The sequence below is a fragment of the Struthio camelus genome, chromosome 11 (genome assembly GCF_040807025.1).
Source record: "Struthio camelus isolate bStrCam1 chromosome 11, bStrCam1.hap1, whole genome shotgun sequence".
Lineage (NCBI taxonomy): Eukaryota > Metazoa > Chordata > Aves > Struthioniformes > Struthionidae > Struthio > Struthio camelus.
The window spans coordinates 27,371,883-27,386,356 of NC_090952.1; the positions used below are offsets into that span (position 1 = coordinate 27,371,883).

At 44.8% G+C, this 14,474-nt stretch overlaps 1 long non-coding RNA gene across 1 annotated transcript in view; it reads left to right on the forward strand.

Moving 5' to 3' along the window:
• Nucleotides 1–6,810, forward strand: part of LOC138068702 (uncharacterized) — a 124,513-nt gene extending 117,703 nt beyond the window's left edge. Inside the window, exons 4-5 of the long non-coding RNA XR_011143396.1 lie at nucleotides 2,258–2,491; nucleotides 3,463–6,810. This is a non-coding gene — a long non-coding RNA (uncharacterized lncRNA). The remainder of the gene's footprint in view (nucleotides 1–2,257; nucleotides 2,492–3,462) is intronic.
• Nucleotides 6,811–14,474: the final 7,664 nt, after the last annotated feature.

Here is a 14,474-nt window from a genome sequence, read left to right on the forward strand (position 1 = left end):
CTGTTCTGTGGAATCCTGCAGTTCCCTAGAAAGAAAGATTGTGGGAAAACTCAGAAGGAAAACATACAAAACATAAAAATAATAATGCGTACAAGTACAACTAAATAAATAATAGAGCAGGCCAAGGTTTCAGCTGAACCAAGTGCTCATGATTCCTACAGTGAAAGTCTACAAAGCAATAGCTTGGTAATTATTTTTGTCTTATTACCCCTTTTGCATAGTGTGATGCAAAATATACCCTCTTCAAAATGGGTGAAGCTGAACCAAAGGCAGCCACAGCTTGGCATGTGCAAGATGGGAAAGTCTCACAGCCATGAAGATTGCCCTCTGTGGAAATCTGCATGCCAAGGGTGGGATTTCATGTCATAAGGGTGTTCAAAACTGTAGGGGACCGCAGGGTGTTGTGTCACCACAAAAGCAGCCTCCTCTCAGCCCAACGGCACGTGCACGGGGGCACCTTCGCGCAGTTATCGGCACGTCACACGCACAGGCACCTGCTGTACTTAATCTAGCTTACTGAGTAGGCACCTGGTGCTCAGTTCTCTCCATCTGTATTTCTCTTTCCTTTCCATAGCTAAATACGTATATTGGAACAGGCAATTCCCCCAGGCTTGCTTAAGCAAGAAGTGCATCAGAGGAAAAGTCAAAAAAGGCCCAAATTCTGCCTGGCTTGCAAGTACAGAATAGAAGCTGATCTCCCCAAGCCCTTCTGCCACGCGCTGCGCGTCGCCGATGTAAACGCGGAGACCGTGGAGTCGCCGCTTCCGCTGGCTGTGCTCCCCACCGAGGCAGTTGCCCGGGCTCAGCAGAAACGGCTTCACGAACATCATTAGCCCACATGTGGTCTCACAAGAGCAAACCTAGGGCTGTCCTCACTAGAAAGGAAGTGAGAACAGGAACCTCTTGACCACTGTTAGAGCTAGCTGCTAAAGGAACAAGCTGTGCAAGCACACAGTTTGTATAAGCTGCAGCCAAGGTGAGCTCTGGAAGGGAGGTGTTATTAAAAACAAAGTCCTTCCAAGTACTTTAAATTGATGATGTGTGTTTTCCCTTTCGGAAAGGCAAAGAGCTTTGGATGTGTATGAAAGCATCGTTTGAGAAAAGCTTCACTAACAGCCTCTCCGCCAAGAGGTTAACTTTATGAACAGGCATGCAAAGGAGGAGCAGAGAGCAAATATCAAACCCTGCGCTAAACGGTGGCTTTCTGGGTTCTTTCTGAGCTTGGCTCAGAAAGAAAAAAAAGTGAGCAAGGCTCACAAGCGAGAGACTGGAGAGAGGCACAGCAATTTGGTTCCAACGGATTTAAAAATAATTGCCCTTCTTGTAAAAGGGATTGAAAAGAGGAGCGGGAGGGGGTGAATTTGTTGCCTCTCGTGAGCAGAGCAATGGGAGCGAGTAGAGGACATAGAGACAAGCGGAGGGTGGAGGAATTTTGTCATAGAGGGCATTTGTCATCGTTACAGGCCTGCATGAGAAATTTAAATCTGATTTTGAAGGCAATGGAGAACTTGGATGTGAGCAGATTAACGCAGTTAGTAATCAGTTATTAGGCTCAGCAGAGCAGTGGGTGGACGCAGAAGTTCCCCTTTCGGCAGAAGTTAGCACCTCCAAGGGGGTGGCTGCGCTTGGGTCTGCTGCCCTTCATGGAAGACGAGCAGGTGGGAAGCACGCAGCGCACAGCAAGTCTCCGGGAGTCGCAGTAGACTCAAACACAGCGGTGTACGTTAGGAAAGGCCCTGAAAGAACAGCTGAGCAAAGCTTAGCTGCTAAGAGAGAAAAGCGAAGCAGTCTGGCAGCCAAGAGGAAAGCTGCCAGACAAAAAGGATCCATTCAGTTCCTGAGCAAAGCAGATTAAGCACAAGTGTCGGAGCTATTAACAAGAATTTCTTGTCAGTCGCAGCACATAAGAGAAACACAGCTGTTTATCTCACTGTACTCAGATTGCCCAAAAAAGGCCCATTTTCAGGGTACAAGCTGCTCTCCAGAGAGAAACTGTCAGCCCTAAGCCTCTTGGAAACAGGCACACGAACGGTTTGCACGGAGGGCTGAATTCTCCCAGGAAGGGCTTGGGTTTGGCCATGGTTTTCTGTAAGTGTCGATTCAAGGTCAGGCGTTATTTCTGAGCCTTTCCTGGCAAACTTGATATGTTTTTGAAGCACAAACAACCACAGAGGTAAATATAAACCACACCAGCACAGCGGTACCTGTCTACGCGTGCGCCGAGTATTGCAAATTCAAAATGAAAATGTCCTTTCAGGCAAGAGATGTGGGAAACCGAAGGCAATGTGTGCGCGTGGGTGCAGGCTGCAGCTTCTTTAAAAAGGCTTTAACAGAAAGTCGAGGAACGACCTCGGCGTCCGTGCGGCTCGCGCAGGCAGGGATCGGGAGCAGCGCGGAGGAGAAGGGCGTAAGATGGTGCCTGCCAGGACAGCAGCATCCACAGGATGCAGGAGTGACAGCGGGTGCAAACTACTTATATCACATCCTGAAGGTATTTGATTTGCATTGGCCTAACTGGTCTATCTGCTATCAAAGAGAAGGGAAACGGCAGAAGGGAACAGGAAATCCCAGAAAAATCTTGTGTTATAGTAAGCCTCCCAAAGGAGACCGAAAAGCCACATACATATGAAAACATACACTACACACGTATATACGATACGTGTGAAAAACCAAGATGCTGGCTCTGTGCCTAGAGGATGCTCCAGGGCATTACCTGTCTGCCTGTAAAGAGGCTTTCCAGTGTCATTATAAAACCTACAGGAGGAGGAAGCAAGCACTCTCAGCACTCTCAAGTTTTTGAGAGGTTTGTTGATTTTTTTTCCTTCAAAAAAATCATTCATAGGGATTCTGGACCAGTAACTACAGTATTCTTTTGGCTCTCTGCTTCTGGGCTCTTAGAAGTTTACTGGAAGAGACAGAAGAGGCATCAACTGTAACATAAGGATATCTTACTTTTGCAAAAGCAAAACCTCCATTGATATCTGCTAGACAAAAATCATTTTAGCGCAGAACAGGGTACACAGTTTGTCATCCTGATGAGAGAATGCTTCTCTTCCAATGTTTTTCCATATTTGAGCAAACTTTGGATGTATGAAAGTGCAAACAATTTGTCTTCAGATTTAGTACGCTGTTGCCAAAACTTGGAGACAGTATGATTATAAAGTTATAATTTTAATAGCTGCTCTGTTGAATTTGAGATCCACACTAATGAATCATTTTATTTCACGTTAATTCCAGCTGGTGCCCTCAGTCTGAGCGCCAAAATATGGCTTTCCCTAGAAGCAGCTGACCAAAGACTGCAGACTAGCTTGCCAGTTATCCCCAGCCTCCACACCCGCATGCAGTACGACTGCATTTTAAGTATCAGTGCTCAGAAAAGGAATGATTTTGTTTGTCTTTTTTTTTTTTTTTAAAGAAAGCTTTCACACCGGCTAAATTAGCTGATCCTCTTTCCTTCCCCAGCACAGATGACCCCTTGTCCTGCACGTAAGCCATCACCTCTCACTAGCCATCCGACCTTCGCTGAGGAGCAGCTGACAGCCCAGCAGGTCAACATGACCCAGCATCTTCTGGGGAAAGGAAGCATCAGCATCTGACTAGGGCAAGTGCAACTGGGGATGCTGGGGCCGCACATCCGCCTGGACTGTCGTCATGCATGTGTGCCTCTCTGATCATCCCTTCAGTGTGTTTATACCAACAGGAACTTTCTGCCACTTTCTTCCTTTTTCCCAGGACATTGATGGACAGGGGCCACACAGCAGTCTCTGAGGCACAAAGGCTGGAAGATGGCCCCCTTTCATAAAATTAGTGTGGTATGCACTTGTCGGGTGTCTGACGCATTTAGAGTGAGGAAAGCAAGAATCTTGGTATGCTAAGTCCAGAAAAACAAATTTCTATTGCGGATTCAAAATGAGAACCAATAGGTCAATACAACAACAAGGAACTATTTACCATGACCAAGACCTGAGGATGGTTTGTTCTTCGTGGGCCGCTGGATCTGATTTTGAGTGGGTTTTTGCAATGCAGGCGAGTTTCCAATATTATCTCTTCTGGGACTAACAAAACTTGTTTTTAAATGATGATCCTTTGGGATTAGGAATGAGCAGACAAGTTTAGAGTAACTTGGGTTTTCAAGCCTGCTTCACACTGAATGATTTCTGAAGTTTACACGGATATATTACAGGAAAATGGGAAATAACATATTTTTGCTTAGCCTTCTGCCTTCAGTAGGGCATCACAGCCCAACTACCAAGTGTTCCCAATTACCATCACAGCATCTCAGACATGCTCCTTTCCTTCCATCTCCATACTTACTTTCATTTCTCCTGTCTGTTTTCTAGCCTGTTTTCCAGATCAGAAGGAAGGATGCTTCATGGTCCCTCAGTATAGCTGCACAAATTAGTTTATGTTAGAAATTCAGATCTCATTCATTATAAGATACTTTCTCTTCAACATTAAAATGAATAACTCTGGCAAGAAACACCCCTCTGTTGCTAAGATGGAGTACAGAAACCTCAGTATTGAAGAGGATTAGGAACAATTATTCTGAAAAAGGACAACCATTTGGTTGGTATAACATGCTTCATCATACAGCTGGTACCATCTTATATTCTTGCTCTTGTCATTTTGTTTAATTTGAAGTTGATCTGATTTGATTTTCATGTTGCTTGAACTCTTCTGGCTGCAAAAGGCTGAGAAAAGTAGGAATTGTCATATGTTGATCTTCATACCCTCATTAATGTCCTCAAAATGGGATCTGGGAATGAGTGCAACCAGAAGTGAGGGCAGCAAAATTAAAAAAAAAAAAAAAAAATCCCAAATATGACCTTAAAAGAGAGGCAAAGAACTTGAGGGTGAAAATAGCTAAACAGGATTCCTTTTGTGAGGGTGCTAGCTGACACATCGGGGAGAAATAATCTGAAATGTCTACTCGTCTTTGGATTGAACTCTCTCCTATGATTTGAATGTGCAGCTACCACACACTTGTGAAGACAGCTCATGCCATCGAGCGAAGGATTTGAATGGATCAGAGGCGGTGAGGAAGAATGGACTTGTCTTCGGTCCCTTGCTGGGACCTTTAGGACTCAGATTAATTCATCTGTTTTATCCATAGACTTTCAGCAAGTTAGCAGAACCGGTTTGGGGCTACTTCTCCAGAGCTAGTTTGTCGCTTTTAAATGAAGATAAAAGTGACACGTCTCCACACGGGGAGATCTCACAGGTGAATATGCTTAGCATTGGGAGCTGATCAGATGCTACAGTTGCGTTGGTATGTAAGAATATTGGGTAAAGAAATCAGTTTAAAGGATGACAATGGGCCTTAAATCAGACTGACATGAGTGGGACATGGCCTACGTGATTTTGAACTCGCAGAGAAAAGCTGGCTGGTAAACAGGAAGGTACTAGCCTGCTGCAGCAAACCTGTTGGGCAACCACCTGGCAAGACATTGTGGGCGCAGCGTTATCAGGAGATGGGTAAATTGGAAGGATCCCAAGTAAAGAGCATAAAAATAGAAAGATCCGGAGGCAATGTATTTAAAAGGAGAGATAAGGGAATACATTCTTGAAAACTATTAAATAGATGAAGACATTTGAAATCAAACCACTTCACTGAATCTAACAGCCAAAGATTTGCACCATGACTTAGAAGTGACCATGCAAAGGAAGCTAAGTGGGAATAGGCAACTATCGGAGATCGTTCGCACCAGGAAGCGAGAATAATTATTGGAAGTGCTACTGCAGTTTAGAACTGGAACTCATAGTACTAAATTAAGCAAAAGGTCTCTTCCTTTTGCTTAATTCCTCTCTTCCTTCCTTCATCAGAATAACTTCCTAAGAGAGAGCCCAGGTAGGCTTTGATTTTCCAAGAATTGCGTCAACAAATGTATATTATAATGTATGTCAGTTCCAAGCTGAATACAGTGAGTAAAGTTTGTGTGCTTCAAAGTTAAGGAAAATATCTTCATTCTCAGGCTTCCTACTAATTTCTCCTCTGTGGGAAATAGGAGTAATCTTAGGAGAACTGCCAGCACCACAATTTGATGAAGATTTGAAAGATTAACTTTCTTCTCTAGAAGCAGAGCAACTTTTATGAGAGACATTTTTTATCATTTTGCAAAATTCGCTGTCTGTACTTGCCAAATAATTTTGCTTTGCAAACTGAAAGAAAACTAAACCCAGTAGTGCTTAAGATTTGGTGTAGTGCCAGGAAACAAAAAAGCCCAGTTAAGACTGCATACTCCCCTTGACTTCAGTGTGCACTGGCCTACGTGTAAGTGCGAGGGAGCCTTCTCCCATTTGCAGCAGGTACCGAGATGTTCTGCTAGCACCATGGCATCCTCTCCAGTCCTGCACTGATGTCTGCGGGAATTAGGATTTATTCATTCTGTATGATTAATTCTGTACAATTATTAATTCTGTACAATCATAGGAAAAGACTACCAAAGTGCAAAAGCTCAAAGTGCAAAATTCTTGTAAAATTTGACTTTGACAGGTGTGCTAATAAAGATGACTTCTTTCCTGTGCAGGCTTCATTGCATGAAATACAGTGAAACACTCTAAGGGCCATCTGAAATACATTGTTCTCTGTCTTCAGAGTAGCTTTGTTTAATCTTCCATTAAAAGTCATCTTTACTCATTAATTTTCCTGGCATCCTTGGATGGTATTTAGGCAGCCCCCAGTGCATTTCCTTCTTTCTAATCACAAGGAATTCCTTCTTGTTTGTCTGTTGTCCTCCATCTGTTCTCTGCCTGAGAATAATTGTTGAATCATCCCAACATGAAAAACTTGTAATTGGTAAATGCATTATTAAATCTGTAGGGAAAGAATATCAAAATGCAAAAGTTCTAAGTGCATTTCAAAATATTAAGTATCGCATAACACAAGTAATAAAGAGAAACAAAAGCAAAGTTCTTGGAAAGCTATTACAACATTGGTTTAACAAGAAATGACGAACTGTAAAACTACAGAAGCCTGTGATTAGCCTTTTTAGTGACCAGACTAGATTCACTAATCACTACGTTCATGCTAAAGTATGGAGGTACTAAAAACAATAGTATGAAAATAATAATGAAAAATAATACTCAGGCTATACTACCAAAGTTGTACGTTGTTAAGTATTTCATTTTGTAGGCAAAGAGACCTGGTGCTTTTGCATCAAACGGGGATGGAGCTCAGATCCTCCACTCCAAAAATACTGGCGGTCTCCTAACCACGCTGAAGAGGCGTCCTGGGAGTGAACGTGCATTCGTGACATTTTACGTGCGTGGTCTGTAGAGCAGGATTTGAGCGTGTGTATTGAACAGACCTTGTGATCAGTTAAAAGGAGGACACCTCTCGCTGCGGCAGTGCAGATGGCAAGCTGTCACACGTTACAGTCAATGGGAAGTTGTCTCACGGTGCCGGCCAGCGACTGGGGCTCTGTGCGAGGGTGGATTTGGTGCTCGTGTCAGGTCCTCGACCGGCAGCTCTGGAGACAGCCGTTGCCTGTCCCAGGACCAGCACAGCAGCCAGGAGTTACGCAGGCCCCTCCACTTTGCACTTTGAATGAGCCCTACTGGTGAAAGACGTCACTTTACAATTTCTTCTGGGTTTCCTTGCTGTGATTACGCTGTTTACCCTGAAAGCTTGCTGGTAATGTGTTGGTGTTACCTACTCACACTGCACGTCCATTGCGTATTAACAGCCTGTCGCTATTGATAGCGTTTTGGCTCATGGCCAAGCAATGAAGATCTCTCCTCCCACATCCTTTCCTTTGAGTCATCCCTGCCTCTCCCTTCCCTTGGCTGTTTGGTTCTTTGTCTAATTAGAAACTAAGGAGACCCATTTCACTGTAAATTATCCAACCAAACTAGCTTATAAACTGCCTGGTATGTTCTGTAATTGCCCCCAGAAACCTGCCGCCTCGGCGCAGACCTGCACCTGGCCGTTTAGCAGACGGTGCTGCAGCCCCAGAGCGCGAGGGATGTTCAGCTGGAGCAGACCATCATTATTGCATTATGGGATTATGTCAAAATGCACATCGCTTTTGAGCTAATCTAGAACAAGCCCTGCTTGTGAAAACTCCTTCAACTCTCCTTTGACAGAGGCTTACTTGACATCTATTGTAAGATTTCCTGTTTAAAAGTTGTAGCAAGACCAGTGGAGAACCAGTCTTTTTTGGCCAGTGGCTTGCAGTTATGCATGGAGCAGATCAGGGAGGAAGCATAAGGGAAAGAAAGGTTTGATCCTCATCAGGTAGTTTTTTCCTGTTCCAGAGACATTCTTAAGTCTACAGAAATGTGGCTAACTAACTAACGTTTAGTTCTCTCAGTAAAAGAACAAAATCAACTTCTAATCTTGCAGAAAGTGTCAACGTACAGAGAAATTGAATCATGACAGAAAAAAAGTCCTATCCTTCTCAAGCAAGGTTAAAAAAACCAGCGCTCGCTTCTGAGCAGCCGCAGAGAGCTTCTGAGCCGATAAGAGCAGCCACAAAGAGCAATAGGTTATATAACTGAAGAGCTTGATTCACCGCCCGGGGAAGTCACCTTTTGCGCTCATCGAAAGCTTCTGGCAGCCAACGGGAGGCCTGAACCAGGCACTTCATTAGGGGACTGAGACTACGCCTAATTAAATCCAAGAGGAAAGCATAGGCTAGAGGTATGGGAAGTTTTGAAGCAACGGGTGACAACTGACTGAGAACAGCAGCAGCTCAGCACGGTGGGGTATCACACGCGTCTCGTCTTCTCTGACCGACTTTCACACTCGCTGCTTCAGCACAAGAATTATTTTCAGTCAGTTCCAGTAGTGACAGTCTGAAAATAACAATATATGACTGTTAAGGCCCAAACTTCTACTATTTCATAAAACTACCCTGTGATATCTTCCATTATCAATAATCACACATCTGTTCCAGAAGCAGAAATACAAAACTGTTGTAGGTGCACGCCAGTATGTGTGAGAGCTAGATTTCTGATAGACGAAGCTGGCAGATCTGAATCTCAGATTTGAACAAACAACCTACTTAAATAGGTCATCGTTTGTCATGCGATTTTTCTTTTTCCATTTTTCCTTTTAAATCAACAGGAATAAAAAGGTTGAGAGCTTAAATGCACTAAGAAGAGGAAATTTCTGATGCTATTTCCCCAAGTTGTTTTAACCAAATTACTTTGCATATCTGTTTATCTGCACTGATCATTCGCATGATGAATGTCGCACTTTTTGTTGACTTAAATTTCCAAAATGCAATTGCATACCCTACATTTGCTTTACACGTTAGAAGAGGCAAAGTGTTTGTCGGCTGCTAAGCGTTCCATGAAATGGTACCGTTCACCTTCATGTAAAGTTGATTCTTTTGTTAGTTTTCTATTTGGATTGGCATTAGCTTCCCTGATACTTTCATCAGCTGACAAAAAACTCTGTACACCTTTCTATCAGCAGGTGTGAAGGTGTGCGTTTGACCATCTGTAGAGCCTGAAGCAGGCAGGACACCACCAGCTTTCAGCCTCTGTGTTTCCTCTGTTCTCTGAGAGCTTAATTAGGCTTTTTGCTGTGTTGTTTTTTTTTGCTATTTTTCAGATTTTGCTCTCCCCTCATACAGGGCCCATTTGCTATTGGTGCCAGCCTGGATGTTATACACGTTCTTCTGCAGACGTTAGGAGCCCAGGGCTCCCCAGAGCCAGGGATCTCAGCTTAGATGTAGGCAAGGAGACTTTGCCTGTATGAATCAGTCACTAACAGCCTCTGTCCTCCTGACGCAGATTGTTCATTTGGCCTAAATATAGTTCAGAAGTCAAGGCATGTTATCCTAAGAAGAAATAATGAGGAAGATACTGTTTGCACAAAGCTCTCAGCAAAGATGTCTCTCTCCAAGATTACTCTCAAGCTGAGATCAGATTACAGAAGCTGCAGATACAGTTCATTAGACACTACCTCCATCAAAAACTCAGCCACATGAAACACTGTGCAACTTAAGAAAGGAAATTATAAAATGAAACAATAGAGACCCCTTACCTTGAACGCATGGCCAGTGCACAGTCACAGGACATGCCTGCATGGCAGAAGCCATCGTGTAGATCATCACACCATGAAGCAAGACAACGCTGCAGCAGACTGACGTTGGCTCAGCACCCAGTTCCCTGCACTTATCCCTAAAGTGCTCCACTCACTGCTTCCTGGCAGTCTCTTCAGGCTTGGGTATGAGGCAAGCGCAAAGCTTCTGAGAATTAAAAAAATAGATGTTTAATGACCTTCTGAAATGTTTTAATGCTTGCCTTAGGCGTTAAGTGAAGCTCACTGTGGATGCAAGGTTGGAGGCTGGCACAGGCATGGGTGCTCACCCACGCGGAGGAACGGCCACGCGCTCGGCCCGACGCTCTTCCCGCAGCCCCGGCTCGCCCGGCCTGGTAGCCCAGCACCGCGTTTGCACCTCCCCAGCCCACGGCTGCCTGTCCTGGTCACCCAGCGACCCCCTAAATCCAGGGGGTCAACTGGCCTCTCTCCCAGCATCTGAGAGAGGGCAGAAGAGCGTCTGTGCGGCACTTCCCAGGCGTACCAGCACTAGTTACCAGGACTTGTCCTGGTGACTAATGTGTAGGAGTTGAAGAAGACCTTGTCTCCTGGGGACCAGCTTAGCCAGTTACGTCCCTGGGTTCCCAGCATCTTTCTAGGGTAAAACTGGAAACACAACAGACGAGCGTAGGTACAACCGTGATGAAATGCAAAGATGCTGATGGATAAAGTATCTAAAGGGTGAAGCCCAGTATAAGGACCTTGTCTGCTGGCAGGACAGTGTCTGTTTAATTAGCAAAGATTAAGTGTGCAGGCTTTGCCAGACCTGGCACTGCTTCTTAATTAAAAATAAACAGCTTTGGCAAGTCAAGCCATTGTAAATGCTCAGCTTGTCTGGAGGTGTAAATCATAAAGCGCGCACAGTTTCAGAGCCGAAGGGCTGACGCGCGCGGTCTTCTCCCCGGTCGTCTCTGCTCGCCCACGTCCCACACTGCCCCAGCGGGGGACAGCTGGCCCCGCAGGCTGTCAAGTGCCACGTTAAAATAAGTCACCTGAGCCAAACTTATCACGAGGCGATCTAGCATTAAGGAAACCCGATAGTTCATTCCCAGACCCATGTATTTTAATAGCTGACATAAAATTGTTATATTTAAAGGCAGGTTTTGTGTATCCTGATGGATATTTCAAAGAAAAGCCCACTGAAGCCAAAGGAGACCAAAGTCCGTTGTGAAGGGTCTATGATCTTATTCAAATATGAGTAGACTAAAATGATCCCTGATATTTTGAGGCCATTTACTTTATATATTTATATGTTGCAGATAATTATCTGGCCATCCTCAAGTATCTAGTAGTAACACATACCAAGAGACGCACTAGATAAATGTAGTTTTAGTTAAATACAAACTGTCTCTATATTATCAATGTTAATGCAAATAAATTTTTCTTTTAGTTTAAATTTAAAAAGTCTTCCAAGTGGTACAAGATCCAAAATAATTTTGATGCCAAAAATGAGCTTATTTCCTGATATTTATACCACTCTTTCCAAAAAGAGCAAGTCAACGTGCATGTACTATTTCCAACTCTTATTACTTTCTAAAACAAGATTAAAGCAAAATTTCCCCATGAGAGATGTTTTCTTGTGTACAGTTGAATTTTCCAGAGATCTGTTTGTTTTATCATTTCCCTGAGAAAAACATCTCTGGTAGTTCACGTAATCAGAAAATTCTACTATTAAAAAAATGAACATCAGAGGATTAAAATGCTACTTTAATACAGTGGATGAGAAAAGTTATAACAAAAAATACTTGCCAGACTATTTACATTTTTAAAATTCGTACATCATGATTATTAATTTTTTACAAAACAATTTTTAAAAAATCTGTAAATCTAGTTTGCTACATGTTAGTCCTCCTTCCTCTAGTGTCACTATCTGAAACAGAAATAGGAACTAAAAGCAAATCTTTCCGGTCAGTTTGAAAGTAAACACTAGTTAAGTTTGCCTGGACAGAGTTCCTTTAACAGAGGCTACAAAGCCAAAAGTCAGCGCTGATCGGCATAGTCCCTGAGAGCCCGTTCCAATCTAAGGGCAGATAAACGCACCTTAGGTTAGTCCCATTCTGGGAAAAAAGGTATTAGAATCATGGAATATTTTAGGATAGATTTTCAAATATTACCGGTTTCACAATAGCACTAAAAAAACCCAGGAAAATTAATGTAATTTCCCAGCTCCTGAAAAATGAAGCCTCCAGGAACAAGAAAAGATTCTGCTGCTTTTGCATGAAAACGTGTCGGTCACAAAATGACATTTGTCACAATTTGCACAAACATTTTTCGTTTCTTGACCGCTATGTCCGCAGCATGGCTTGTGAAATACCGGCGACACAACTTTAAAGCCCTGGGTCTTACCTATCTACTAAAACGCTGCCTTGTTACATCTACAAAACAGGAAGAGGAAGTTACCATTGGCCGTATCAGGACAGAATCTCTTGAACATGGGGCTACTGTGTTTGTTGCCCGTTGGCAGGTTGGAACCATACAGTAAACAAGGAAAACAAGGTTTCCAAATGAGCAGCCTAAAATTCTGTGCGACTTCTTTAACTTCTCTTTCCTAAGGTGGTAAACCGTGCCAGCGACTTCAGGTCTCTAAGCCGCAAGATGCTGGGAATCATGGACTGCTACTGAAGACAGGATGACTTGGAGATGTTTGGCACCCGGTAAAGCCAATCCTGTAATGCCTGCAGCAAGGTAAAATTTCAAACCTTTTCTTTATAAATCCATATTCAGTGTTCTTGCATGGGGTGTGATCAGCTGATTGCACACGGTCCCCTGATCAAGGTTTGCTGAGCTGCCGCTCACCAGCTGAGCGGCAGTAAATCATGTCTCTGGGCCTTGTCTGGACCCTCAGTCTGACGACCCCATCCTTTTCCTTTGCGCAAGGTGAAAAGATCAGAGCGGGTTAAGAAGACCCTAAAAGCCCTACTTCCTGAAATTTTCCCTGGCAGACGACCCTGCAGATCGCTGCTCCCCGTCCCAAAGACCCTTCCAAACGCAGGTGTGAAAGGCAAGAGGGATCAGTCTAGGGGACGGCGAGATGCCATGAAGCACGTCGGTTCCCCGCGCGCGCAGAGAGGCGGCGCAGCACGGCGCAGGCAGGTCCGACCCGGCCCCGGGCCTCAGCGCCGGGGCCGCACGTTCCCCTTTCTGCTCCTCTGAAAGGGCAGCACAAACTCTCACCGTCCGGTTGCATTGTGACCGGAAGCCACATGAGGCCTGTCTTTATAACGAAACAGAAACAAAGTCTTTCCTCGCCTGCTGTCTCCTGGCGTTCCTTACAGCAGTCAGTCATCCCCATCAGCTTCTTTTGAGGAGAGAGAGCTGTGCCTGTGAAATAATAACATAATTCTCCAAATATTGAGGCTAACAAGGACTGCATTCTCTGAATCCTGATCTTGCAGTTATTTCTGGCAGTAGTTTATTTCCATTGCTTTAGGAAAGCCCATGAGAAAGTTGGGGCAGGTGCGTCATCCAAACAGATGTTGTCTAGGGACAGTGCTGAGTCTCGCCTGACTTGGCACGTTCCCTCAGCCCAGAACGGCCAGCTAGAAAGGCTTGCCTTTGCAGTAGGGTATGGTCAGCGACTTCGCGATGTGAGAGAGTGACAAGGGCTGAGGTTTTCTTCACAGAAAGTTCCCCAACACCACTGTCCCCTCGCACAAATCAGGGCAGCTGGAAACTTCTGCTGATCTCCGAGGGCTGAGATGAAGCAGTGTTTCACAGCTACCGGTGAGGACCACGTATATTAACATCAGTCACAGAACCCAAGCGGAAGTCAGGGCCCGTGCTGGAACAGTGATGTAAAGGTTGTCCGCAGGGTCCAGGAACCTGTAGAAACATCTCCTGCTGGTAGGGACCGTAGCAGAAACTGCTAGAGAAAGAGAGAACAGAAAGGGTTTGGATATTCCTGGCAAGACCCAGAAACTGCTTTTCTGAAGAAGGTGTCATATTTGCAGACTTGCCGAAGAAGGAGGTAGGCAGACCCATCTGACTGCAGCTGCTGATACAATCTCCAGCATTTCTCCCCGTGGTTTTCTGCCACCCAAAAGCGCTGACTCAGGCAGCGGGGAGGCTGCACTGCGCCGCCCAGGCACAGAAACCGCCCGGCCTGCCCCGGCCGAGCAGCCCTGTGCAGGCGCGCTGGTGCGAAACACACTCGTTTCAGAATGACTGAGGGGTTTCAGGGCTGCTGGCAGTGGAAACCGTTGCACCTGAAAGACTCCTCATCTCCCTCCACACTTGAGGAACATCTCCAGACCTTCCATTTCCCTGCAAATTTCCCATCCCTTCCCTTGTAATGGGGATTATCCCTCGAATCTGCTATACTCACTCCCACCGTACCACTGCTCTCCATGCTTTAGCCCACACCAAAAGGTTTGTTTGCCCCATCCTGCCCGTTTTCCCCAGACTGTCCTCCCCCGCCTGTCCT